At 46.2% G+C, this 25625-nt stretch overlaps 1 protein-coding gene across 3 annotated transcripts in view; it reads left to right on the top strand.

Moving 5' to 3' along the window:
• The window catches only part of GSE1 (Gse1 coiled-coil protein), a 385949-nt gene that overhangs the window by 43040 nt on the left and 317284 nt on the right, over window positions 1–25625 (top strand). The window contains exon 1 of one of the 3 annotated variants that reach the window (XM_033156934.1): window positions 23537–23646. The exons of the other annotated variants lie outside the window; for them this stretch is intronic. The gene's annotated coding sequence lies outside the window, so the exon portion shown is untranslated. Of the gene's footprint in view, window positions 1–23536; window positions 23647–25625 lie in introns of those variants that run through there. 3 annotated transcript variants of the gene reach the window in all.

The raw sequence follows: 25625 nt of genomic DNA, 5'->3' as shown, positions 1-25625 counted from the left end.
CAGGGATTCAAACTGCCTACCTTCTGATCGGCAAGCCCTAGGCTCTGTGGTTTAGACCACAGCACAACCCGCGTCCAATCTCGCAGGTAAACTGCCCCCAAGCTGTTAAGGGATAGTAATTTTACAACATACACACACACACACACGGTTCTCCCTGGTTGCAGCTCAACTGTCTAACTACAAACTAGCTCTAAATAATAGAGGCTGATCTGGAAAGTATTATTGCAAGGGTTGCCAGGGCCTAGCTTTGTGCCTGCCCCTTGAGGAAAAGACCTGAGATTATAGGCACCAAGTCTGAGCAAGAGTAGTTTGCTTGAGGTTAAGAAGACTGGAAGAGCCCTGATGGATCAGACCAGAGTCCCATCTAGTGTAGCATCCTGTTCTCAGAGTGGCCTGGCATCCGTTTCCCCCCTAGGAAGTTCATAAGCAGGACCTGAGCACAACAGTAACTCTCCCAACTCAGTTGGTCTCTAAGGTGCTACTGGAAAGAATTTCCTATTTTGTTTCCTATTTTGTTTCTCCCAACTTGTGATTCCCATCAACTGGCATTCAGAGGCATACTACCTCTAATACTGGAGGGAGAACATAGCCCTTGGGGGTAGCTTTGCCTTGACCATTGGTTGGTAGCTTTGCCTTTGTGATGTTGACTAAACTCATTTTAAAGCCATCTACGGTAAGTTGGTGGCCATTAATCCATCTTGCTTTAGTGAATTCCATCATTTAACTATGTGCTGTGTGAAGAAGTCTCTCTGCCTGCCGTCCTTGAATCTTCCATCTTTTACCTTCATTGGATGACCCCTTGGGGTTCTAGTATTATCTTGTCGTTCAGGTTTCTTTACGATCATACAGGTAAACAACAAATCTGACTGTAGTTGAGGAGAGACTAGGCTGTACTTTTTGCTTTGATCCTGAACAGGCTTCCACAACCTGGTACCCTCCAAATGTTGCAGGACTCCAACTCCCATAATCCTTGTCCACTGCCCACATCAATTGGGGTTGATGGGAGTGGGAGTCGATCAACACCTAGAGGGTGTGGCGCAGGAAGAAGGCTGTCTTGGCCAGCTCAATTTTCTACTTGTCCTAACAATCAATCCAGATGAACTGTCCAAGACTTGGACAGTTCATCTGGATTGATTGTTAGGAAAACATAATGAATATGAGCAAAGATGAGCTTTGAGAGGCCATTTTTTCCATGCAGGAAGGAGAAAAGATAGACATTAAAATTGCATGCATGTCAGCCATGTTCCCCATAAGCTCCCAAAATTTGCTGTCTCCTGAAAGTGGGAGAAAAAAACAACACCAGTGTGAGTTGTGGGTGGGTGGGGGAGCAAGGAGAAATATGGAATATCTTTGCATGTTTTCCTTTCCTTTCCTCATCCTGGGCGCTCCGCCTGCCCTTTGTTGTGGCTGAGCGTAGCCAAGAGCCTTGGGAAGCACAGGAATGTGAGCAATCTTTCTCCCAGGAGTTGACTGCTCCCTGTCAGCAAGAGCCAGAGAGCAGCTGGCTCCGATTTCAACAGAATTCCATTCTCTTCTCCCTACACCCTCCATCATGCTCAGAGCCCCTCTGCCCAGCTTGTCCAGTGTAATGGTTTAAAGTTGCTAAGGTGATTTATCTTAAAGATTTCTGGAGTCACAGGTCAAGGAGAAATAGCAAAAGATGGCTCCCACAACCACCTCCACTTCCCATCTTAGAAGGGGGGTGTTTTCTTGTTTCTTTTCCTTTTTTAAATTTTTTTTAATAAAGGGAGGTCTTTATATTCTATGTGGATGCCGGTTTTGGCTCTGATAATCCCTCCCCCCTCAACTGCAAACATATACACATCGAGTTTTCTAGCACTTAACAGGTTCCTTAAAACGATGCCCACATGCATGATGACAAGACTAGAAATGGGAGATAGGTGACCTTATGAAGGTCACAGAATTAGGTTATGTTGTTGCAGACTTTCATTGTTGTTTTTTATTGCAGCATGCACAGAGCCCTAATTCTGCCTTTATTTGCCCTGTGATCTTTGTACTGTTTGCTCCTTTGCCCTTTCTCTCCTGAGTCCCATTCCAACCATTGACTATTTTTGAGCTGGTCAGGGCTGGCATGTCCCACATGTTTGTTTTGACCTTGCCTTTCTCACTCTTTTTGGCAGCGACATTATTAAGCAGGTCTCTGTACCTGGACTAGAGCAGCCACTGCCCGCTTATCCTCAGCAACAGATCCCATAGAGGACTGGCCTGTTTGTGTGTATGTGCAATGCAGGCTGGTACCCAAGAGGAGTGTCTGTGTGTCTCCTCTTTCATTTTGAACCACGTGGAGGCTGCATACACACCATCCATTTAAAGCACACAACAGCCCTAAAGAATTCTGGGAACTGTAGTGTACCCACACAGAGCTATGATGCCCAGCGCCCCTTAACAAACTACAGTTCTCAGGATTCTTTGGGACTGGGAAATGTGCTTTAAATGGATGGTGTCTCTGCAGCCTGACTTGACTAGCAGTCCTGTGATGCAAGGCATAAAAGGAGGAGGAGAAGGAAGAGGGGGATGGCTTCCTCTTGGTCCCTCCCACTCACAGCAAGGAGTGGGGGTGGTGCTTTTATTGAGCATTAAGTCATTACCAGCCTCTAGGGTTGTCTTACTGTTTATCACTTTTGATGTCAAGGCACTTTGTCCCCTGTGAAGGAAGAGAGGGAACACTCATTTGCAGCATCTTCTGGACAATCCCTATAGGATGGCCTGAACAGTTTACAACAAGGATAGCTAATGGAGTACCCTCCATTTGCTGGACTACAGCCCACATCATCCCTGAGCATTGGTCATCCTAGCTGGGGCTGATGGGAGCTGGAGTTCAACAACATCTGAGGGCACCATGTTGGCTACCTCTGCCTTATAGAGAGTTTACCTTCTCTCTCTCTCTCTCTCTCTCTCTCTCTCTCTCTTAAAAACTGCCTTTTTAAAAGATCCGTAGCCCATTGTACTCACAGAGTTCAAAGTAGCTATCAGGGTTTTAAAAAAGTTTTCAAAGCAACAAACAAAAGCAGTTACTTTTTGAAAAACAAAACCACCCTTGTATCCATAATATTGTGGCTCTTGAGAAAATCCAGAGCATTCTCAAAGTGGAAGGGGACCTTCAAAGTAATCTAGTCCTACTACCTCCGCCTCACAGGACACACTGAACTAGCATTCCTCTTAGATCCAGTCTCTCTGCCAGATGTCTATACATCTGCTTCTAAAAACAGCTGGATGATTAAATTCTACAGCTTCGTGGAGGGGAAGTAGGGGCTTGGCCCCGGAAGCTTTGATGGATGCCAGGAATCTGCCTTGGAATGTGTGAAGCCATTATGAAGAAGAAAGTGCTTCAACTGACATTTATGCAGAGTAGATCCATTGTAATGAATGAATCTACAATAGTCTTCTTCATTCACTTTAATGGGGTCTACCCTGAGTAGGACTAAAATGGGATACAATTTAGTCTGAGTACACATTCAAAGTACACTCCCCCTCATCCAAGAATATTGGAAACTGTAGTTTGTTACATATGTGGGAAGTGAAGCTAGTAGCTATATGAGGGGCAAACTATAGTTCCCTGGCCTCTCCCTTACGAGTGAGGGGAAGATATGTAAATGTAAACTTATATGTGGCTTAGAAGGTGATAAATAAATCAGTAAAAATAAAAAATAATAACAACAATGATCATATAATTAGATACATAGTGCATACTCAAAAAGACACTGGAGCTGAGCACACACCATACATTTAAAGTACTCCTCCAAAGAGTCCTGAGAACTATAGTTTGTTAAGTGTATTGTGAATTGTTGCTCTGTGAGAGGCAGACTACAGTTTCCTGGATTTGGTGGGTGGGTTCTTTAAATGCATGCATTGTGCATACAGCTCCAGTGTCTTTTTGAGCATGCACTGTGTGTCTACCCCTCATTAGTAAGAGAGGGTCTTAATGGATGGATCAGGTAACTGGTGAAGGGGAAATAACTTCTCTGCCTTAGAACCTGGAGAGGTGTGGAGTCAGGCTGGTGTGTTTTAAGGCAGCTTCCTTTGTGACTGTGACTGCTGGGCCCCACAAACCTTGGAACAAAAGCTTCTAGATTGGAAGTTGCAACTTAAAGGCAGCCCTGAGCCACATCTTCTCCTTCCAGAAATTCATTACTGTGCCCAAGTGCTCATATACATTTCATAGATCAGCTGGGTTTGTTTTTTTTTTTTTTACTACAGTTATAATTAGTGCTGTTTTGCCTGGTAAATGAACTTCCTCAGCTGATTAATTATATGAGTTTTAGTCAATTACTCAGTTAATGAATTGGTTTTCAGTGTGAACTCTAAGAATGTTTACATCCTGGTCCTTGAGCTCAGTGGGGCTTACTCCTTAGTAAGTGTACCTAGGAGTGCAGCTTAAATTGGCATGTGAAAAAGTACACAGTTCTATTTTGGGGTGGGGGAGGGTTACATAAGGCAGCATTTCAGAAGATGCACCCCTTCTCTCTGTGTGAGAGAATGTGGAACTAACCCTTTTAAGATGGTGCTTTCCATATGCATTTTATGAGAGAGAGGGTGGGGGGTGGGGGAGCCTGTTCCAGCAGTCTCTCCTTAGGTTCTTATCTCTTGCCCCCCCTTTCTCCCTTATCAAACATCCCATTCTTTAAGATCAGCAGATTAGGCTCTCTTGCTGGTCTCCCCTATACAGGGTTAACTCCATGGAATGAGGGACACGGGTGGCGCTGTGGGTTAAACCACAGAGCCTAGGGTTTGCTGATCAGAAGGTCAGCGGTTTGAATCCCCTTGATGGGGTGAGCTCCCGTTGCTCGGTCCCAGACTCCCAGCTCTTGCCCACCTAGCAGTTTGAAAGCACGTCAAAAGTACAAGTAGATAAATAGGTACTGCTCCAGCGGGAAGGTAAACGGCGTTTCCGTGCACTGCTCTGGTTCGCCAGAAGCAGCTTTGTCATGCTGGGCATATGACCCGGAAGCTGTACGCCGGCTCCCTCGGCCAGTATCACGAGATGAGTGCTGCAACCCCAGAGTTGGACACGACTGGACCTAATGGTCAGGGATCCCTTTACATTTATGAGGGGCCAGGGAAGGGCCTTTTCAGGGATGGCTCCTTGCATGTGCAACTCACTCTGTAGCATTTAGCAGAGGAGAAACCTGATTGCTGCTACTAGTAACTGCCATTCAATTTTTTGTTAGTTTGTGTTTGTAAAGGATTGTTTTTTTATATGAATTTTAGGTATTCTTCTTTCCTTGTTTTGGTTGTAAACTGCTCTGTGGCCTGTCTGAAGGGTGGGATATAAATACTGTAATCTAAATCATTCAATCCATCAATCCCTGTGATAATCTCTGCTCCTCCAACTCTGCTACCCTCAGCTAACTGAAGGTTCCTTGTTCCCATATATGTAATTTCTGCTCCCTGTGTATGCAACTCCCTCCCATAGCATGGATGTGGACTGGAGCCACCTATCTCTTCCAGGGACTGATGGAAGTTGTAGTCCAAACCACCAGAAGGGCACTCAGTTGGGGAAGGCTTCCCTGGAGTGGTCCTCCTCAACACTATTCAAAGGCAGCTTGGAAAAAAAATGCCTGTGTGTCTGCAGAGGTGGAGCTAAAAGATGATGTTGTTATTGAGAGAGCCCCATCTCAGGAAGTGGTTCTTCCCCCATCAACATTCACGGGGCTGCCTATAGTTGCCTAGATAGAGAAAGTCAGAGCTGGGAGAACAGAGAACAGAGGCAAAGGCCATTGTGTCAATGATTATGCAAGTATGTATTGCTTGCCTGTCTTTTATGGTCACCTCCAGCATGTAGACAGTCAGGGAGTAGAAACAAGATCATTTGCCTAAAACGGTGTGCCCCTCATCCCCCAGCCTTAGTGTCACAGTTTTTTCTTCTAGAGACAGGTTGCTATCTGCTCCTGGTTCCTGCTTTCTTTGGTGACCTCATTCTCACAAAGAATGAGGATCAATTTGTGACAGAGCAGTTGACAAGATTTTCCTTCACTCAAACTGAAACAAACATCATGCACCAAGCAAACTAGAATGTCAGGAAGAACTCTTCTTTTTGACATGCTAGCTTTCTTTATATATGTGTATGTTTGTGTTTGGGGGGTATTTTTTGTTTATTTTCGGGAGGAGCATTCAACTATGGAAGGCCCCATTGGTAGTCTGAAGTGGTACCATCCAAGAACAGGTGTAGCACTCCATTCTCTGTTTGTGAGAATTAGACCTGTGAGATGAGATTTTAGCACCAGATTAGGAAATTGTGTCCATGCTTTGAGACATTTAGTCACAAGGTTTCCCCCCTCTCCTTATAATGGCTTTGGAGTGGAGAGGGCTATGCCCCATCTTTGCTGAGCATATTGCTACCGACATATTATACTGTCATTTTTATTGTTCTTATGCAAGTGGGACATGTAAGAAAGTATTGTGTTGTATACCCAGACTCTCAAACAAGTGCTCCTGACCTTCCTTGGCTATACGATATAACATCAGAGGGCTTCCAGACCAGAATAAATGCATTTATAGCTATATAGTAGTGGGCAGAGAGAGGGCTTGCCTGGTGAGCAGGAAAGAGGAAAAGTCACCTGTGATCTCACAGGTACTTGTCAGACCATTTTAAGAGATTTTTGAATTCCCTCCCCCATTTGATTTACAAATGTCAGAAAAGCTAACACAAAAAGTTTCATTTACACAGAGGGATATTAAGAAAAGACACTTTTTATCCAGTGTGGTGCACTGGTTAGAGTGTCAGACTAGGTTCGAGAGACCAGGATTCAAACTTGCACTCAGCTGTAAAGTTCATCAGGTGAACTTGGACCAGTCATTGTCTCTCACTCTAACTTCCCTCACAGGGTTATGAGGATAAAATAGGGAGGGGGGAAACCATGGCACCTCCTTGAACTCCTTGGAGGAAAGGTGGGATATAAATGTAATTTTTGTCTGGGTTGACTTTATTAAATATATAAAAGAGAGGGAAGATGCTCAGGGCATGTGAGTTTATGATGCTAATGTAAGCAAAAAGACCATGCTAGAGCATTGGCCAGTATCTTGGGAGCTCTATGCTGCATGCTATGGAATTTGTGGAGAGAGAGAGAGAATAATCATGCTGGCTTTCAGTTGAGAACCCAAAGTTCATCATGGTTGTGTGTTATTTCAGTGTTTCTTTCCCTTTCTTGTTATTATACCTCTTGCTGTGCATGTGGACTGAGAAACGGTGCTTTGTGTTTCTCTTACAAATGCCAACTGCCAAGTACTGGCCTATTGGTGTGAGTAGGTGTTTTGAAAGACATACATTATGTAACCTATGGCAAGTCTGGTATATGTGTGTGCAGGATTCTAATTGGGCTGGGGCAGAAAGAACATGTGAATGTAAGAAGGGCCTGCTGGATCAGGCTAAGGGCCCATCTAGTCCAGCATCCTGTTTCAGAATAGCCAACCAGAGGCCTATGGGATCCCTAAAGCAAGACCTAAGCACAACAGTGCTCTCCCCACTTGCAATTCCAAGCAACAGTGGAGGTGGAACCTATCCATCATGGCTAGTAGCCATTGGCAGCCTTATCTCTATGAATTTGTTTACCCTTCTTTTAAAGCCATCCAAGTTGATGACCATCTTTACTTCTAGCACAGGCTTCCTCAAACCTGGCCCTCCAGATGTTTTTGGCCTACAACTCCCATGATCCCTAGCTAACAGGACCAGTGGTAAGGGATGATGGGAATTGTAGTCTCAAAACATCTGGAGGGACGAGTTTGAGGAAGCCTGTTTTAGCAGGTGCAAATTCCATAGTTTAACCATAGGCTGTGTAATGAAGTATTTTTCTTTTGTCTGCCCTGAATCCTCCAACACTGAACTCTAGTGTTATCAGAGAGATGGCAGTTTCATGCAAGTCCTGCTTTCTATGCATAGCAATCTTCATGTAAAGTTTTCCTGCTGGGTTGAGGGGCGGGGAAAGGACTTTGAAAGCTTGCAGAATTGTGGAATCTTAAATATGATTAACCTTTCAATGCTAATCTGATTTGGTTGGCCCTCTGGCAGAATAAAGCCTAAACTGCACAGGAAGAGGTCAAGCTGTCACAGCTGGTTCGCAAACTTCAGGGAAGGGCTATAGCTCAGTGCTAGAGCACCTGCTTGGCATGCACAAGGTCTCAGGTTCAGTCCCTGGAATCTCCAGGGCTGGGGGAGAATTATGCCTGAAACTCCAGGGAGATGGTACCAGGCAGTGTAGACAATACTAAGCTAGGTGGACCAATGGTCTGACTTCTTATAATGCCTATGTTCCTTTGTTTATTATGACTATTGTTTCCATACCCATTGATCACACTGCTTGGGGCTTATGTGAGTTGTAGTGCAAGTTAAACAAGCTGAAACCTCCATGGAGTTAGCCGTATTAGACTGCTACTAGTGTTGTGGCACCTACAGGGGCGTACGAAGTGGGGGGTGGAGGGGGCAGGCCACCCCGGGTTCCACTCTGGGGGAGGTTTGACAAGATGGCCCCTGCCTCCCCCCAGCTGTAGAGCGGCTGAGGGGGCGCGCTGTCCGTATGGGCTGCCGCTCTTGTGCACCGTCCATACTGGTGTCCATACAGGCTGCCTCTCGTACAGCAACTGTATGGGCTTCTGTGCGTGCGCACTCCGTACGGGCTGCCACACATGCAGTCCGTATGGGATGCCACACATGTGCACTCTGTATGGACGTTACGCATGCGTCACTGGACGGTTCACCCCGCCCCTCGGCGTCCCACCCCAGGTGCCGGAGAGGGTTCCTCTGCCACTGGGCACCTAAAACACAAAACAGATTTACTGGGGCCAAAGCTTTTGTGGATTGGAGCTGATTTCATTAGAAGAAATGTCTGTGCTAAGCTGACAAGTGTATGTGTGTGTTTATAGGAAAATAAATCAGAAGCAGTACGGCCAAAAGTCCATGGAAAGCAGAAGAGGCAGTCTGTGATTCTTCTGTGCTAGCCTCAAGTCAAGTGCAAATCAGATAAGCACAGGGACCATTCACTGTGGGAGTCACTGCTTAGAAAACATTTTACCCCTTTAGGAACATGGGAAGCTGCCTCATACCGGGTCAGTATTGTTAGCTCTGACTGGCAGTGGCTTTCTAGGGTGCTTTTTGCAACTCCTGATCCTTCTAACTAGAGCCTCCAAGGATTGTACCTGAGACCTTCTGTGTGCAAAGCTTTGAAGATATAATCAAGGTGGTGTGTAATTTTTATGAAATAAGTAAAATAAATAAATAAAAGCAAGTACCAGTACTCTCCTTATGTGGTAGAGAAAAGCATAGCAGACAAACACGTCTATCCCTCTGGAATGTTGCTGTGAGAGATCGGGGTGCTAATCTTGTATACGTTTAGGCTTTGCATAAAAATGTCACAGGCTGTGTCCCTTCCAAGTTCATGGTCAGTATTTAGCCCCACAGCTAATACATTTCTCTCTACATTTTCCCACTGCTAACTGCTTTTATTTTCTTTCACTCTTTTGATGCATCTGCTGCACGAAAGCCTATGTCTCAATCAGTCTTTAACTTGGAACTTGCACTGCAAACCATTAAAAACACTTACACGCTGCTGTAGTAGCCATAGCCTTACACTAGAGGGCGCCGGAATTCTATTGTGGCATCCAGTTCTGCACACCAAGTTTGCAGATTGTCCTCCTCCTGCACTGTTTACTCCTCCCCTTCCTTTCCCCCGCTGCATTAATAATAATAATAATAATAATAATAATAATAATAATAATATGTTTTGTTCCTACCACTAAGATCCCCCTTCACACATGCACACATTTGGATGGAAAAGTAGCCTTCCATCAGAGTGGAGGAATGCCAGGGAGAAACTGCATGCAGACAGCTCTATTCCTATTTCAATCTCTTGCAAGGGGCAAGCTGCACTTCCCTCTGCTATTCTCCCTCCCACCTTTCCTTATATGTTCCTGGGCCAAAACCTTGGGCTTTTATGGCTCACCAGAGACATTATTAGCAGATGTTTCGGCCGTGATGTATATTGCCCCACTGCCTAATTGCCCTGAGCATTTCTTCATCCGTTCCCAGCTGCCTGCAAGAGACAGGATCTGAAAACAGCTCATGGAAGTCAGCAAATCTCCCCGCTGGGCTCCCCTCCCCCGCCTCCCCCTCTCTTCTGTACGACTGCTTCCCTGCTGGGAGAGCCTAGATGGAGCCACACAAGGAGAGCTAATGGGTCTCCTGCCAAAGGGTGGCAGCTCCAAATTAGATTCACCTTTTAATGCCAGAGTAATCCGATTTGGAGGGCTCTCTGGCAGAATGCAGGCTCAATTGTACCTGGGAGAAAGATGGGCAGACAGCTCTTATTATGTATCCCTAGTGGGAAGATACAGGAGATACATAGAAGAAGAGGCTATAACTTTTAAGAACTGTCTCTGCCATCCCCTTTCCTCCAAAGAAAGCAACACAAGAAATAAAAAGCTTTTTTGTTTTGTTTTGGGGGGGAGACAGAGAGGGTAGAGCAGGGGTAGGCAACCTAAGGCCTGTGGGCCGGATGCGGCCCAATCGCCTTCTCAATCCAGCCCATGGACGGTTTGGGAATCAGCATGTTTTTACATGAGTAGAATGTGTCCTTTTATTTAAAATGCATCTCTGGGTTATTTGTGGGGCCTGCTTGGTGTTTTTACATGAGTAGAATGTGTGCTTTTATATAAAATGCATCTCTGGGTTATTTGTGGGGCAAAGGAATTCATTCATATTTCCCCAAAAAATACAGTCTGGCCCCCCACATGGTCTGAGGGACGGTGGACCGGCCCACAGCTGAAAAAGGTTGCTGACCCCTGGGGTAGAAAAAGGCTTGGGTAGGCAATCAGCTGGGATTAAATTTGCAGCACCTTTCAACATCAGCTTGATGTGCAGAAATTAGCAAGTAGTAATGCTTATTTCTATGTTGTGAAAGGGTTGCTTCAGCTGGTTTCTGCCCATCAAACCATTGTTAAAATCATAAGGGCAGGCCTGGTCTGTCTGTAGCCTCCCCCTCAAAACAAGCTTTTTAAACATAAGAAGAGCCCTGCTACATCAGGCCCATTACCCACCACCTTGTTCAGCATTCTGGGGCTCATCCACACTTCTGCTTCTCCTGTGCCTAGAAAGCACGGGTGGTTTCGCCTTAAAAAGGTAAAGGGACCCCTGACCATTAGGTCCATTCGTGTCCGACTCTGGGGTTGCAGTGCTCATCTCGCGTTATTGGCTACTCTTTAGCGCTAAATCAAAACAAATGGCAATCCATGGAAAACCTGATTGCTGTTTGTTTCAGTTCAGCACTCAACTGCAGGTTTTCTTGGGGGAAAGCTGTGGGGAAAAAGAAGTGTGGATAAGCAGTGGCCAACCAGATTTTTTGCTGGGAATCCCACAAGCAGGACCTAAGTGCAACAGCACTCTCCTCATTTGCGATTTCCAAGAACTGGCATTCAGAACTATGCTACCACTGACTGTGGAGGTGGAACAAACCATCAGACTACCGGTAGTAGCAGTTGATAGTGCTATGATCCATGATTTTGTCTAATCCTCTTTCAAAGCTATCCAAGTTGGTGGCCATCACTGCCCCTTGTGGGAACAAATTCCAAAGTTTAATTAAGCATTGTGTGAAGAATGATTCCTTTTGTCTGTCTCGAATCTTCCAATATTCAGCTTCATCGGATGAGCCCTTTAGGTTCTAGTAATGTGATAAACTTTTCTCTCTCCACACCATGCATGATCTTAATCTGCCTCTATCACATCCTCCCTTTCTCACCTTTTGCCTAGACTAAAAAGTGCCACATGTGGCTCTAGGTGTATTGCTCTAGTTCCTTGATTATTGGTGTTGCCCCTTTCTGCACCTTTTCTACCTCAGCAATATGATTTTGGCATGCCATGTCTTTTTAATGCCATGGTTCTTGCCCAAGACCTGCCTTAGCATGTAACAGTGCCTCTTTGGCCCATTCTTCATTGGTACTCAAAATACTTCTGTCACTTTGGCTGGGATTAATTGCATGAAATGTATTTGGGTGTGGCACTGTCAGGATTGGGAGGTGGGGTGCTCCAATGAGGAGGTGAATTCCCCCCCCCCTTCATGTCTCTCTCTCTCTCCTTGAGCAGCTGCTCCTTAATAAGCTGTTAACGATGATACAGTAAGTGGAAGCTGGCAGTCCTGTGGGAGCTGCCATGATTTATGTAATTGGTCTCTGAGGAGACATGAGGATCTAATATTTACATGCCAGTATTAGTCCCCCGGGAGCCCTGTCTGAGCTGCCAAGGCAGGGTATGCCTCAACCTACCTCCTTCAATCTGGGCCAATCATTCATGGGAAGAGCGACTCAAGGAGACTGGCTGTAGGGGGAAAGGAGCTTGGTGCTTAGCTCTCCTCGGTTCTGGCTGGGGAGGGCTCTGAAGCATTCTTGTGCTTCAGACTGCCTGTGCCTCTAAGGGTGCCATTTCGCGCGCTGCTGGTTTTGCACATCAGTACAAAATTAGAAGCACTGAGAGCTGGAGTCCTGGCTGTGCAAACAGCATGTGCTCTCTGCTGCTGTCCTACCATTGCCTTTCTCTGTTGTCTGGGATGGTTGTGGGTCCCCTCAGGCTGGAGATGCCAGCAAACAAACCGAGGAGGCCGGATGCCATATTTACATGTGTTTCATCAGATGATCTATGAATGCTCAGTCCTTCAGAATTTGGTCCTTTCAGCTTAGTTTTCAATTCATTTTGGAGTATATACCCCCACCCCCACCCTGCTTTTCATTCTAGCACATAATTATCCTCCCCATTCTAAGTTCAAAGCACTACATCATTATTTCCAGGAGGGAGAACACACACACACACACACACACACACACACACACACCACTCCTCAAACCACTGGGGAGTGTGATGTGGAACTCTTTCAGTATGAATGAGAGTGGGTGATGGTAGCAATGGTGTTCCCATGGTGGCCTCTTGAGGATGAGTCTGCACTGACAGGCAGCTGGGGGGGGGGGTTGTTGCTGAGAGGAGAAGTGTTTCCCAGACCCCTTTTCCTCACATACAGGGAAGACTCAGAAGACAGTGAGCAACAGATGGGCTGGGGCTGGTGCATCGTTGCTGACAGGTGTGAGAAGGACACCAAGCACACACAACTGGGGCCTCTGGCTTGTTTTACCTGCCTGTTTTGCCGAAGGCCAAGACAGCTGCCTTTGGGAGACAAGCAGGCGATTGCCTTGGAAACCAGACCTGTGGGTGGGTGTTCCTTTTGTTGTTTCTGTGCAGTCCTGGGTACCACAAGGTCTCCAAGCAACAGCTGTGTGAGACTGAGGAGGTCAGCAGAGAGGCAAAATAGGGGCAAACAGAGAAGCCCACAGGAACTTTTCCACCCCTCCCTATAGCAGATTTTCTAGGGCTTGGCCTATGTTCCATATGGAGGGAGAGGGATTAAAGGGACTTAACCCATATGGCAAGATTAGTGATACAAAGAAACTAGCTTCTCTGGACCAAACAGCAAAAAAGAAGAATGATGCCAGACCTAGCTTAAATTGACTCAGGGGTCAGCCCTATATCCTTTCCCAGCGCCATGCCTGTAAACTGGAACATATGAAGACATGTGCAGAATGGTTTTTTCTTTTTTGTGGCTTACCCATAGATTGTTCCTCCTCCCATATCTGAGGTTTATTGACATAGGCTCCCAGTTATGCTGGAGCCGCAGCAATTAACCATTTGGTATCATTAAATTGACCTTGGAAGGAATTGTAATGCCTATCTCCTCCACTTGGGGGTGTAAAGGGAAGTAAGAGTTCCAAAGTAGAAAATAAAGAAAATAAAGACATTGGTTTCCAATGTTTTTCTCGCCACAGACCACTTGAAAAGTACATGGGGTCTTGGTGGACCACTTAATAATTTCTGTTTGTTGTTGCAATTGTAATTCCATAGAATTAAAATTGTAATACATAAAATACAACAAATGAAGCAATAAAACACTTAAAAATCAATGTGGATATTGTTGTCTCCTGTCTTCAGCCACAAATCCACAGACACGCCAAGGATCGCCTGAATGAAACTTGCAGACCGCTAGTGGTCCACCAGACCCTCCAAGTGTCCCTATTTTACAGGGACATCCCTCATTTTGAGAAGCCGTCCCGGTTTCTGATTTGATCCTGGAATGTCTCACTTTTCCTTAGGATGCCCCTACTTTCATTGGATAAATGTTGGAGGGTATGGTCCATGGACCACAATTTGGGAACCCCTGAAATAAGACTATTAGCTCATTGCTTCCAGAGGCTTGGGGTCAGAGGCGTACCAAGTGGTTGGTGAAACGAGCCCCCATTGGGGGCTCAAAAATAACCTATCAGACATTGGAGTCTTCCTGTGACATGTGGAGCACCCTCTCCCCCAGCACAATACTCCAGCACCTGCTTTGCTTGCAGAAGAAATCTGCCAGGATCTCCAGCAGGAAAAGCTACTGATGCTGGAGGGGACGGAAAGGGGTCCTCTTACTGGCTTCCTGGCAGAAAGCAGCACAGCCCTGAGGAGGCATGTTCCTCCTGTCCAGGCAACTTTTTCTGCTTCTCAGATCCCCCCCCCCGGGGTATGGGTGGGTGCCAATACAACTCCTTGCCCAGGGGCACAAGGGACCCCAGGTATGCCTCTGCTTTGGGTTGTTACTCTGAGACAGCAGCTCCTGTCTTCATTAGCAAAAAGTGCCAGGTCCTTTCATCTCAAGTGAGAAAAGCCAGAGCAAAGAGGTGTGTCTTCAGCATCTGTATAGTGGTGAGAGAATGCCACAATTTAGTAGCTGTCACAGAGGGAGCTGTCTCCTGGCCCACCTCCACCCCAAGCTTCTGAGGGTTGTGGAACTACCAAGAGGGCTCCCCTCTGCTTATCTTAACTCCTGAGAAATTCTGCAGATCTATCAGCCTCGATATGCAATTTAGTAATTTTTGAGGGCTTATTTGCAAGCTTATTTAAAGGCCAGGTGCATCTACTCTGCTACCTCCAACTTGGAGATTTTAACTTATGCAGACTCTACTTGGGAGAGGGAGATGAACTTTCAGAATGGCTGGCAATTCTCCTGGCAGCTCAGCTCAATAAGAGCAATGTTTTAGCAAGGCCTTCCCTAAAGTCAAAACATACAAAGGAAAAAATAGGACAGTGATTTTTTTGTTTTTGTTTTTTATTTTTATTTTTTTGCCCCAGGGACAAGCCAGGAAACAGGTGCCGCCTCTGGTAAACAGAGACAGTTGGCACTTACATTTCAGAGGTTGAAGTGAGTTCAGAGGTTGTTATCCCAAGACACCTTGAAGCCCCCATAGTGATCCCAGGCAGCGAGAGGATGCTTTAAGAAAAAGGTAACAGAAGAGGTTTACAAACACCTTTGGCCAGACTTGTGTCACCCCCCCCCCTCCTGTGCCTTTAACAACTGCCTGTCAAGCGGAAACAAAGCAGGTAAAGCTCTTGAAATCTGTGGGAGGAAATCTTCCTTTTTGCTGCTCTCCACAAACTTCATGTCTTTGGGTTTCATTTTTGGGAGAGGTGAGGGTGAATGTGTGGGGCAATGCAAGGGATGCCTCAGCCCTTCCTATTAATTCCAGCCTGGTAGAGAAGCCCAGCTGGTTTCCCCAAACTCTTATGTATTGAGGCAAGGGCTCCTGCAGACTGGTGTCTCCCACCAGCCCCAGCAAGCACAGCCAGGGAGTTTTAGTTTAGTGACATCTGGAGAACCAATGGTTTCCCACACCTGACCTAAGGACTGCCACTTTTCTCAAGCTGGGATAGTTATTCTTTTGCAGTCGCATTCTTCTAGTTCCTCTCTTGGCTGTATGTGTGGGAAGGGCTGTTCTCCCTGTCTAACCAGAACCTGGGCTCTTACGTAGAGAGAGAGAGAGATGTTGTGGAGGCACAGTGAACTGTGTTCTCGAACGGCAGCTACCAGGCAGGCATCTGGGCAGTGGGGAGGTGGCGTTGCCTCACGTTCTTTGAAGAAGTCTTGTGTGTACCCAGTGGCTGATGGTGAACATCAGAACTGGTTTGGGAAAGTGCTTGTGATGCTCATGAGGGCCATTAACCTATTTAAAAAATCACAGTCAATTAATAAGAATCTCACTCAGTTGACCAAATCTTTTATAAGTTGGCATATGACTAAAACTGCAATTGGGAAGGAAAAAATGCATGCTTTGTTTTTAGGTAACGTCAGTGAATGTCACAGTGTGAACGCTGTCAGAAGAGGTATTCCTCTCTGGTTTGACTGTAAAGGCAAGGAAGGGATGCCTCTTTGAAAGTGGTGCATGTCATTTTTAGGGCTTTTGTTTTAAATAAAAACTTATAATAACCTTTTTAGAAAGCAACAACAAATGTTAACTGGGAATGGTTTCATGGTCACTGAAAATGTTTTTCAGCTGTGGGGACCACAGGCTGAACGAGAGTCAGCAGTGTGATGCAGTGTCAAATGAGGCTCATGCAATTCTAGGTATAAAATGTACATGAATGGCTCTGTCCATTTTTGCCTCTTGCCGCACTGACATGTGGCCCTCAGAAAATTGTCAAGGAAGGGGTGTGAACGTTGGACTGAAAAGTAATTCCCTGCCCCCCTGGTCTAAATAAATGCACCAGTGCTTTTCTGACACATCTTCTCTGGGCAACCCAGCTCCTTTAGGGGAAGAGACCCAAACAAAGCCTGAGCTTGGCAGCTGAACAAGGGCCAGGGAGTAAATGGCTTCCTAAAAGTAGCGGCCAGTCTGAGCTGGAGCGAAGCTTGGATCTGCTGCCTTATTACCCTCAGCACAGCCTGCCAGGGTTTTTGGAGTGGCATCTACTTTCTGCTTGGCTCCGGGTCCGCCTGAGACCCTCTCTCACTGACAGGAGGAGCCTGACACAGAGGTGTTGTGAGCAGGTCCCCATGGGGCTGTGCCAGGAAGAAATGCTTCTTCTCATATTCTTTGGTTTGCAGAGGCTCTTTCCCTTCCAGCGCCTGGCTGGTTGCTGCCTTGTTCAAGGAAGGGGTCTGCCCTCAATATGCTGTGTAATTTACCAGGTGTTTCTGATCAAGAGCACAGCATAGATAGTAGAAAAATCTAGCCAGCTGTTCTTCTGCTAGTTTTGAACTCATGACAGGAGAGTTAATGTTTGAGCATGCAATAGAGAAAGGGGTCAGTGGAAAGGGGAGTTAGTTGTCCTGGGAAATGACCAGTGAGCAAAGCTGGGGTCCGTATAGACTTGTGTGAGAGGATGGTGCAGGGTATTTTTTATGATAATCTCCCTTGCACCCCACATTGTTTCCAGTCACCTTAGATAAACTGACAGCGGATAAAGCTATAATTGGCTACTGGCCACAATGGCTATGTTTAAGAACATAGCTTCTGCTTGTACACTTTCCAAAGGCATCTGATTGACCACTGTGAGAATGGACTAAATGGACCTCCAATGGCCTGGTCCAGCTTCAGGGCTTTTCTTGTGCTGTTATATTATTTACGTTCCTGTGCTTGAGCCCTTCTTGTACCCTAAGCTCCATGCAGATGGATGTCATATATTAAAATAAAATAAAATACATAAAAGTGAGACGACATCCTAAGTTTTTTTCAGATGTGTTTTGTGCTATCAGAGGATCTTGAAAGTTTCCCTCTTTTAGTCTTGCTAGTTGTACAGAAACGTCTCTTGCCTTGTACATCTTTATCTACCATGGAAGAAGTGGGTGGCCGGTGGGGTGGGGGGAGAGATCCTAGACTTTCCTCCTCTGTCCCCTTCCCCGCATTCTGCCCTTCCTGATTGTTGAGGCCCTTTAGGGGACGATGTCTCAGTTGGGGTCACGCCATGCTCGACTCTCTGACCTTTGCCCTCACAGCCAGTTGGAAGGGCAGCCCTATCACTCCCCCCCTGCCTTCCACCTTTGTTTATCCAGACTCCATCAAGCCAGCTGCCCCTCGCATTCCATTGTTGCCATAGGAACCCTTTGGCATGTCAACAGAGCGGCTGCCTTTGCAAAGGGGGTCGTCTGTGTCCACTGGCCTTTATTTTCTCAGTGGGGGAAAATGACCTCTGGGGCTTGGATCCTGAGCTGGGGTTTGCAGCAGAGTAGCAAGCTAAGCAAGCACTCTTTACAAAGGGATCATGGAGGGCCTAGGCACACCAGGAATCATCTGCGAAGGCTCGTTTCTGTGGTGCATGCACTTCCCGTATGCACCATGACCTGGATGGCAAAAACCACCTCTGTGTGGCAAGGGGTCCTGAGGGGGTCAATGATCTTGCATTTAGGCAGAAGCTTGATGAAAGCACTTTGAAGCCCCTTCCAACCAGGAAAGGGGGGGGGCTCTTGTCAGGATCCCTGGATGCATCCTAAGCACTTCAATTGTAGGTTGCAAGTTCTCTCCAGCCTCATAGACTCAGGATAGATGATTTGCTCAGATTTCTATCTTAAGGGCATGGCACAAGGTTACACACCAAGCCTAAAGTTCTTATGATAGAAGGATAAAATGCAACACAACGGCAACTGGATTGATAGTTGCCTCTTTAAATAAGCCAGGAGAAGATCTTTGAATGCTTCTAGAAGAAAGTCCACTTCTAAGAAGGTGTTCCACAACTGTGGATCAGGGTCACTCAGTGCACTAAGTGCATTCACACACACCAATTTGCCATTGACTGACTTCAGCAAGAGTCAATTTGAATGTATGAAACAGTCATCACAGATCAAAGACCCTAGATAGGCTTTTAATTCTGCTTTTCATTCTCTCAGAGGCAATATTTTTTCAATGGGAGGCAGTTTATATCACTTGTGAGTCCATGATGTGATGTGACATGTATCCGTCTTTGGATCTGCAATTTTTGTCATACGCAGAGATATAGGCAAGCAGTTGCTGTTTTGGCTGCTGGCGCTATGATCCTTTTTCTCTTGCAACCAGCTTTCGCAACCACACCACCCCATTTCAGATTTGGGAGTTAGGGAGAAAGGGTTCTCAAACCAGAGGAATGACCTCCAGGCAGGCCTCAGCCCTCTCTATGGAGAAGCTAGCAAGGGCTGTCTCTGACCAAACAGGCTTTCACCCTGCAGCCACAGATATTGCATGACTAATGGATGCTCCCCCCCCCCCATCCCCGGCTGGCTTCCAGTCATTGCAGACACGCTCTAATCCCTGTTTTTGCTGCTTCTGCCTCCTTAAAAAAATGTTCAGGGATGGGAGGAACAGCTGCTTCTGTACCCCCAGCTCAGTAAACAGAGCCTCGGTGTTGACCTAACAGCCATCTTGACATGCAGAGAAATCGCCTGCATTTGCATGGAGCCTTTTCTCCTCTCTCTCTTGAACTCTTGCGCTCAGCATCTGCTCTGTGACTCACCCCGGCTGTCATTGGCTGCTCAGGAGACAATTAACACACACATACACACACACACACAGAGAGAGAGAGAGAGAGAGAGAGAGAGAGAGAGAGAGAGAGAGAGAGAGAGAAATGTAGCCCCCCTTCCCTGTGCCAGCGCTGGGACAGAGATTAATGGGCGCATTTGTTTGGTGTGAGGACAATGCACAGGCTGGGGCTTGGAGCAAGGGCTGGTTGGAGCGTGTTTGCCCCCCCTCCCCAGCCCCCTTCATTGCCACTGCCTTTGTGCGCATCTATCTGACTCAAAGTGTAGAAGGGACTTGAATAGGCCGAGGCAGGACAAACACTCTTTGCATTTCAAAAGGGATGGTGGAGAGAGTGTGTTTTGTGTGCATTTTTCTTTTCCGCCTGCCTGAGTCCTGCTCAGGTTCCTCCTGGCATCTGCTTGCTTGCACTACAGAGGCCTGGACCCAGGTGTTGAGTGTAAGGTTCTGCTAGAGTCAGGGCAAGAAGTGAGTGAGAGAGAAGCTTTTCCGTGTAGGAATTTTGTCAAAGTCTGTTGCAGGAATAGTGATGGAGGGTGGCTATAAAACGGGGGTTGGTGAACTACAGGGTGGGGGGGGGGAGGCATGGAAGTGGCCCTATATGGTCTCTCTATGTGGCCCTTGGGACGCTACCCAGACCATGCCCCCCCCCCACTCACTGGCCCTGCTCTACACTCTTCCCAAGTTCCTTTGTGTGTCCTTAAACTCTGATAAAGAACCACGTACACCACCTTGAGCTCCTTGGATGTTAGATATAAATTAATTATATTAATAAATAATGCCTCTTATTCGCATTGTGTGATGATGTGCATATGAGGGAATGCACAGGAAGCCTCTGGCTTGCTGTCTGTAGGTTACTGTAAAAAGGAAAGAGTCACACCTGTAGGTCCACCTCTGGCCCCATCCAGCATTGGCATGCAGCCCCCAGAAAGAGGCCCACCAGGGAATACTGAAAAAGAAACAGTTCCCATCTCCCATTTTAAACATTGATGGTGTCATAAGGTGATGTGCACTGTCTTAAACAAAAGCTCATGTCAGGGAAGGGGATGGTGAGGTTGGAAAGTCTTCTTACAAAGTCTTTGAGATATACAGACTGTGCTGAGTCAATTCGGACCCTGAAGAAACGGCCCACACAGAGACTGTGTGAAAAGGCTTTGCTCATGTGTTCTATCCCGGCATAACATAAAATGGAAACAGCACAGCTTTGTCTGCTTTACAGTTTGGGGCACTCTGTGGCACCTCTTCTTGATGGCTCCAAGTCCATATTTTAAAAAAATAAGTAAAAATCCTGCATCTGCTTGATTAGCTCAACTGACATGCTCAGCCGGCCTATCCAGGTTTTGACGTTTGCTCAGGCTTTAGTTTTCTTCCTGGGGTAAAGGAGTAAGGGGTGTAGAGAGACATGTTTATGTCCTCTGTGGGATCTACTAGGTACCCAGCCTGCATCTTCCTAGCTGCTTGAACAACAGACCATGGGTGTTTTTGCAGCTTCTCAAATGTGCAGAAGTATGTTTGTAAGATAAGCCTATCAGTGGCTACTGATTCTGATGGTTTTGTTCTACCTCCCCTGTCGGAGGTACTATGCCTCTGAATACCAGTTGCTGGAAACCTCAGGAGAAGAGAGTACTTAGGTCTTGCTACACACACCTTGCCTGTGTCCCAGCAGGTGTCAGTATAGTGTGAGGATGGAAATATGAATCCATCTTCCATCAGTGGCCTGGATATGTGCTTCCCACCTGCTTGCCCTCCAGCTTCAATGCTAGGATTTAGAAGAGCATCTGCTTCCCTGCTGGGGGAAGGGAGAGGGAGTAGTGGTGGGGAGGGGAAAGGGAGGAAGGAAATACACACACAACTTTTTTTCTTTGTGATTTTTCTGTCTCTGGGTGCTGCCAAACAACCTTTTTATTCATCCTGCTTTGTTTGCAGGGAGATAAGACCACATTTGCCATTTAATGGGCATTCATTTGGATTTGCTTGTGGGAAGGTTAGATGAGGAGGTTAGAAGCAAGCGTTATCCCACACTTTCCAGTGCATTTCCCTGTCATTTTCCTTATCACAAACAGTCTAATTTTTGCAAGAGGGGTGGGCAGGGGAAGCAGGTTTGTTCTGAAACAACTTCCCATCACCTAGAATTGCACACTGAATTTGCTGGTATGTGATTGAATCCCACCCGAAAATAGCAGCAGTCTGGATGCACCCTCTTTCTCTCTTCTGACCTGCTTCACAACTGGTAGCCCATGGTGCTTGTGAGCAAAGATTGTGCCAAAGGCTAGTATGCCAGCATTTGCTATAAGTTGTTTGTGGTGCACTGATTGTGTGAGCTGTCTCAGGTGAGGAAAAAGACACTCTTGGAAACTTATCTGATGTAAATTAGCAAGCAGCATGAAAAATTGTCATCTGGAATTGTTTTCTTTATTCCACACAGGTACATGCCAGACATTTAAAGCACATTTAAAGCACTTTTTCACCCCCAGTGGATCCTGGGACCTGTAGATTACTTCTTACAGATTTACAGTTCCAAAACCTTGAATAAACTACAGTTCTCAGGATTATTTGAGGGGTAATGTGCTTTAAATATATGGTGTGTATGCAGTCTTTGTTCTCTTGTTTTCTCTACATTGTGAGTGGAGCTACCTGCAAAAATCCACCTGGTTGTTCCTACCAACTTGGTTGTTCCCATTCAGATTTCTTCTGTCCTCTGCAGATGCAACATTTATGTTCAGCATTGCCTGTAAGTAATAGAGTCACATTAAGGGTGTCCGTGGATACTTTTACGGGCTTTCCGTTTCTTACAGCCTCATCCTAACCATACTTTCTCAGAATTAAATCTAGTTGATCTGGCTTTTGAGATAAAGCAAGGAGCATAAAGTTTCAAGCCTATCTGCATATCCATGAGGTCTAGAAACTTTAAAAAAACATAGTCTCAGGATGCTGAATTCTGATTGCTTGTGTGATAATAGAATTATGCTGTGCATTTTCTTTTTTGGACTGTATTTGCACTTCTGTCAGATTGAAACATTATTATTAATAATTAATTAATTACCTGCCCTGCACCCTAAGGGCCCAGAGCAGGTTACAACACAATTTTAAAAACAGTTTTAAAGAACTTGCAATCTCAAAAATAGGGTTGGTCCTGAAAATATACACCTCAGGTGTCGTGAAGAAGTTCATATTCATTGTACAGTAAGCTGTATGCGGAAGGTACCAGGCATATTTCTATGGTTTTGACGCCTGGCAGAACTCATTCCATTTTTGGATTCTGCACAGCATGTTGCACACACACTTTTGTTGCCAAGTATTCAGTTGCATCAAAAGTTAGATCTACTCAGAGTAGATGCATTGAAATCAGAAGACAGTAATTTCAGTGGGTCATTAATTTCATTGGGTCAACTTAAAGTAGATTTCACAGCAGGCAAGGCTTCCTCTCACTTGGGATCCAGTCCAACACCTCATAGCTAATATTGTTTCTCAAGAGAAGCCCAGCACATTAGATAACTCCCCTACCTACCTCCTCCCACCCATCCTTACAGGTTGTTTCCTTCTCAGCCCCCCATAACAACTTTCAGCTGTGTGTAGAGATGTATACTTGTGCCTCCCCAGATCATGGTGCCTCACAATTGGCACAGTGCCCCAGATCAGTGCCCACCCCCGCCCCCCATGCCCGGAATGGTTGGGCCTGCCTGCTTGCCTTGGGGGCGGGCATTGCAGGCAGGCAGGCAGGCAGGCGAGCCCTCATTAATTATCTAATCTCCCCTTTATGTTTAATTTACAGGCTGTAGCTGCTCTGGCCATATGCTCCTTTTGTTGTTCCTGCCTCTTTGTTGTGTCAGCCTTGCTTTGCCTCCTCTGATTTGCTTCTGACTCAGAAATCCGCCCTCCTCCCGTGCATTCTCTCTCCTCTCCCCCCCCCCCACGTCACCCCAAACACGAGGCAATTGCAGGAAATTCCCTTTCAGTCCTGTCCCCCGCCTCCCCTTGCAACCTCCTCCTCCCCCGCCAATCCATCACTGTATGCGGTTTGCTGCTGGCTGGGAATTTTGTTTGTAGATTTCCTCTCCCTCCTTTTCTTCCCTTCCTTCCTTCCCCACTATCATCAGTTCCAGATTTGTAAAGGGGATTTGCAACTGTCCGCAGAGAGGCTCCCCTGTGCTCCCCCTTTCCTCCCCCCTCCACAGCAGTGATCCTCCTTCCACCCCCTTTCTTGATCACTCTCTCTCTCCCCCCCCATCCCTAATCTGTCAGCAGTCCACTCCAGGAGACGGTTTTGGCTGGCGCTGGTCCTCAGCACCCCCTTTGCCATTGGCGGCTCCCCCGTGTCTATCTCTCTTTCTCTCTGTTTCTAAGGTACGTGCAAAGCAGCCTTTGATGTCATTTATTGTCCAACACCCCCTCCCTTTTCCTCCCAGGGGCTTGCTGTGGGGTTCTTGGGGAACAGACAGACACTTGCAGGGTTTCTGATCCTGTAGAAGCTCAAGCGTTCATTAATGGGTCCCTGTCTTATGGGTGGTAGGCAGAAGTTTTGCATATAATACTTCTCTCGTTTCTTTCTCCCACTCTCCTGTGATGGCAATAATTAGAAGTCCATTGTGCCCCCCCAAAAAAACTTGTTGCTGACTTTCAAGGCCATTTTCTTTCTCTGGTTTCCCCCTCTGAAATATATTTTGTTAACTTGCTGCTCTAGCAACCTGCTTCCCAGTTCCACCTCAGATCTGCCTGCCCCCTCATTTGGCTCCTGAACTGGAGAGAATTTTGACTAAAGCTCAGTTTACATTCTGCACCTGTCTGCTTGTGATGGGAGAGTGAGAGAAGACAGGTGCGGAGGAAATGCCCCCCCCCATCTTCCAGAAGTTCATTGCCGAGACTGGTCCAAACCTTTTAAGTTGGGGGTGGGTGGAACAGCCAAGAAGGTCTAGCAGTTTCAGGGGCTGCAAAGGTCAAGTTGCTTAATGTAATCCTGGGACAGAAGGTGTGTGTAGGGGGCAGGAAGAGCTGCACTTAGTCCCCTTCTTGACTTCTTGTGGTGTGCCCTCCTCCCAATTTTTTGGTGTCTATTCAAGAACAAATTATTTGCTGCCTGGCTGGGTAGGAAACTTGCTGCAAACTTTTGCCAAGTGTTTTTATAAGGATGTTATTTTATATTATTTTAATCCTGGTGTATTTGTGCTTTGCAGTTGCTTGTCTTTTTAAGAGCCTTCTTTTTTGTTGGTTTGTTTTATTCCTTTATCTACTCAATGAGAGCTGGGAAATTTGATCTCACATGGATTTGGCAGCCAAACTCCCCTTGAACTTGTGCACGTTTGCATCAGGCTATGTGTTACTCTTATATTGTGAAAATGAATGAGAAATGGATTCTTTTTGTACTAATATCTCTCTCTCTCTCTCTCTCTCTCTCTCCCCCCCCCCCCAGCACTGACTTGGGAAGGGAGTGGAAGTTGTGTGTGAGAAAGAGAGAGCGAGAAGGGAGTGGGGGAGAGGTAAAATAATTCTGCAGCCTAGTTACCCAGGGATTGAGACCGGACTCTCTGAAGCTGAAATGGGAAAAGAACAACTCTCCACTATTTGCCTACTATTCTCTTAACTGCACAGTGTTGTGTCTGAGATTCACAGGGATGCAGTCTGTGTGTGTATGTGTGATATCTCTACTCTCACACTACTCTTGTTTACCTGCTATTTTTGAGTGATTCACCAGAGTGAATCTCAAAGAATAATTTTGGTAACTAAAGTCCCACCCCCCTTTTTAAACTAACCTGGCATGGTGGGATCTGGTGCCTGAACTCTGCCATGGCAGTTTCTGTTTCTCCCCACAGCTTGGTCTTTTCTTATAAGGCTGGACTAAAAGTTCCTCTAGTCCACCTGATTCATACAAGCAGTACTCCTCTCCCAAGCTTGTTCCCCAGCAACTAGCATTCAGAGGTAGACTGCCCATGAACCTGGAGGTTCAATATACGTAGCTATCATGCCAAATAACCATTGACAGAGCCCTCTTTCTCTGTAGCTTTGCCCAGTCCCCTTCAGACAATATCTAAGCTGGGGTCCATCATCACATCTCATGGCAGTGAATGTTAGCAATTAACTGCGTAGTGTGAAGTAGTATTTGTTCCAAGAGGAATTTGGGACTGCACCTTTTAAGGTAGGGGGAAACTTCAACTCCTCCTCTACTGGAAGATGTAGCATTTCAGGAGTGTGTGCAGTAGGCCTTAGTTTGATTTTCAGCTATGACAGCCACAGTGTCTCCTTGCATCACTTTGACAGTCATTTCTATCCTCTTTAAATTCACTGTAACCAGAGTAACTATGCATATTGCAAAAATCTTTTGCACTGGG

The sequence above is a fragment of the Lacerta agilis genome, chromosome 8, assembly GCF_009819535.1.
Source record: "Lacerta agilis isolate rLacAgi1 chromosome 8, rLacAgi1.pri, whole genome shotgun sequence".
Lineage (NCBI taxonomy): Eukaryota > Metazoa > Chordata > Lepidosauria > Squamata > Lacertidae > Lacerta > Lacerta agilis.
This window is presented reverse-complemented; position numbering and strand designations above follow the sequence as displayed.